Consider the following 3411-nt stretch of genomic DNA (forward strand, 5'->3'; position numbering starts at 1 on the left):
TGTCATGATATCCCCAATGCCTGATTGAATACGTCTTGTACTTGCTGCTTCTATTCTGGGCAGAGGATGACAAAGCAAAGGCAAAATATTGATTGTATATACTGGAGTAGAAGAGGAAGCAGTAGTGTTTAAAATAGTGAAACTTTTCTTCGCAGCTTCCTAGAAATAACTATTTAGACTAACTCTAAAAAAGTTAAATCAGGTCCTCAGGACAGATTCTTCTTGTTGAAACGTTTCGTCTTTTATCCAAAAGACTTCTTCAATCTGAGAAACTGTCTTATGGTGGATCAACCAGTTTGCTGATGACAGCCAAAACTTGTTGTTCACATGCAAAAGGAGGACCAGCAGTCTAACAATAGATTGTAAGTGACCTGATGGCAGCTTGCTATTCAATTACAGTAATTTTCGGGATTTAAAACGCACCTGTCTCTAAGCAGCAATTGTTAAATATAAGATAAATCCAAATTTGGTACATAAATAAGACAATCCGGTTATATAGCCATGGGCATCCACCATTCATCATCAGGGACTGTGCTCCTGTCTGCTCCGGCTGTGTGTAGCTTTCTTATTGCAGTACAAGAACCAGCCAGCAGATGGAGTTTCACAGAACATACTTGCTTTCAACCCACGTTCAGACTGCAAGATCATCATGTAGCTTTTCTGTCTGACTCATGGTTACAACCATTTTACCTTCAAAATGAACATTAACTATCTAAACATGATTACTGGACAGAACAGTCCCAAACACCTACATAACTGAAATTATTTTTAAATTATTTACCAGTAAATATTACCCAGAAGTCTTATCAAGGTCATGTGACCAGAAGTCAAATAGTACCAGTAAAATGCGGTAAATATTAATTAAATTAGTAGGGGAGTGGTGGCGCAGTGGTTAGAGAAGGTGGGCCTGTGATCTGAAGATCGCCAGGTCAAGCCCCGGCTCCGACAACATCAAAAATGTGGGTGGGGTAGGTGAAGCACCCACACCTGCCTCAACCCTCATTCGTCCCCTGGGCCCTTGAGCAAAGCCCTTAACCCCCACCATCTGCTCCTCCAGGTGTCCTAGATAGCAGCTCTATGCTCCACACAGAGGGATGTGGTAGCTCGGTGGTTTGTGGCAGTGTTGCCAGGTGAGAAATGTAGGATTATCATACTAGAGACATAAAATTATCATATTTTGAGGGACATTATCGTACACCCGTCATAACCAAAATAACAAATCTATTGATACACTATAGTAGTGATGGGTCAGCTTCCAGACCGGCTCTGCTTCTTCTTCTATTCTTCTTTTCCTCACTCATGGGGCGGGCGCAGCGGACTATCAGCCAATCATGGCCGTTGTTCTGAGGCAAACACATACACGTCACTTGTAGGTAACATTTAGAAAAGCACGATTGGCTGGAATTTCCAGCCAATCGTGCATCTGTTTGCAGACACAGATGCCTTCAGGTTTCACAAAAAATCTCAGACAAACAGTTGCGAGAGGCTGATGACAACTGATTACAACCACACATTCACGGAATGGTCAAATTATCGTATATTTGGCCTTTTTTTGAGATTATTGATCGTACATTGTACAGAGGACAAAATTGTCGTACAAATACAATAATCATCGTACACCTGGCAACACTGGTCTGTGGTTGCGTCAGGAAGGACATCCGGCATGAAAATAACTGCCAAGTCTTTGTGTGACTTGGTTCGCTGTGGCGACCCCTAACGCAGGAAGCAGCTGAAAGAAGAAGAAGAAGAAGAAGAAGAAAAAATCATTAAATTAGTACCATTGATTTTTATTGGAGAATGGTGGCGCAACTGGTAGAGCTGCTGCCTCTCAGCGAGCAGGTCCTGGTTCAAATCCCAGTCTGGGGGCCTTTCTGGGTGGAGTTTGCATGTTCTCTCCGTGAATACGTGGGTTTTCTCCGGGTGCTCCAGTTTCCTCCCACAGACCAAAAACATGCATGTTAGGCTGAATGGTAACTAAATTGTCCCTAGATGTGAGTGAGAGAGTGAATTGTTGTTTGTCTCTATGTGTCCCTGTGATGGACTTGCGACCTGTCTAGTGTGTACCCGCCCCTCTCACAGTGATTGCTGGACATGGGCACCGTCGACCCCCGTGACCCAAAATGGAAGAAGCGGGTAAAAGATAATGGATGGATGGATGGATTTTTATTGGTAAACACTTTTGTTAACAACTGCAGTTTTTAAATGTACTTTCTAAATAAATTTGAAGTGATTCTCCTCAGCAGAGCTCATATGAAGAGAAGGAGGATAGAAGGGGGAACAGCCCCTCCCTCCTGTTGTCCCCTCCGTTCTCTGCAGCGCCCAAATGACCTATTGGTATTTAAACACATATTTACCGTACACAGAAAGATTTTTTTAAACTTTCATTTAAACATGTATCAGTCTTGACTGACTGACTGCTTTTAAAATACATCTGACTTCACTTCTCCACCTCTGTCCTCTAATGACGGAAGGGGAGGGGTTAGTTGTCTGCTCCATTTTATGCGTTCGGGTGTGGGTTGAAAATGCGATCCCGGTATTTAAACGCATATTTACCATACACAGAAAGATGTCACACAGAAAGAACTTTAAAACTTTTATTAAAGCATGTACTTGACTGCTTTGTATCTCCAATCCTGACCATCAACACACGGTGATGCAGCTTACATGCAGCTGTGTTTCCTCCTCGACAGACGATCGCTTTTGACCTGAAATCTGCGTCATAAGAAATTCTCCGTGCGTTTTCCATTACTGCTAAACAAATTAACAGGTCTGTGCATGAAGTGCAAAATCCCATAACAACACAGGAACGATCTGAAGAAATTAATTCATGGCTATCTTGGGGGATGGTCCTCGAGAGTACCTCGTTGGTCATTCAGGTTAGACTTCTGGTCACATGATGACAGAGTGGGTGGAGTTATGGTTGAGTATTTAAAACTGTGAGTGAGTCTTTGTCCATCTGATTACCTGAGGGCATTCTCTCTATGTCACAAACACCTGCCCCCACGAGAGGCGGGGTGCTGGGAGCCACAAGTGCCCAGCTCCGCCAAAAGAAAATGTTAGTCAGTGGTAGGAAGCTACCAAGAGATAGCAGGAAGTCTTTCAAAAATAAAATATACATTTTGAAAATTATGAAAAACTACATAAATAAGGCACAAATAAGACACTCCTGCATATAAACCATGGGGTACAAAGTGTGAGTTTGACAATTACGGTAAAGACGAAACGTTTTAACTAGAGATGGGCCGATCCGATCCAGTATCGTATCGGGCTCTGATACCAGCATAATTTACGTATCAGATTTTTCCGATCCAACCTGCAGAGATTTCCGATCCATGACGCATGTCTGTGTCTGTTGAAATATCTCCTCATTTGATTCCCTGCCAGCTGCTTTGCATGTTGGCTTCAAACTAT

The sequence above is a fragment of the Nematolebias whitei genome, chromosome 22 (genome assembly GCF_014905685.2).
Source record: "Nematolebias whitei isolate Nwh7 chromosome 22, NemWhi1, whole genome shotgun sequence".
Classification (NCBI taxonomy): Eukaryota; Metazoa; Chordata; class Actinopteri; order Cyprinodontiformes; family Rivulidae; genus Nematolebias; species Nematolebias whitei.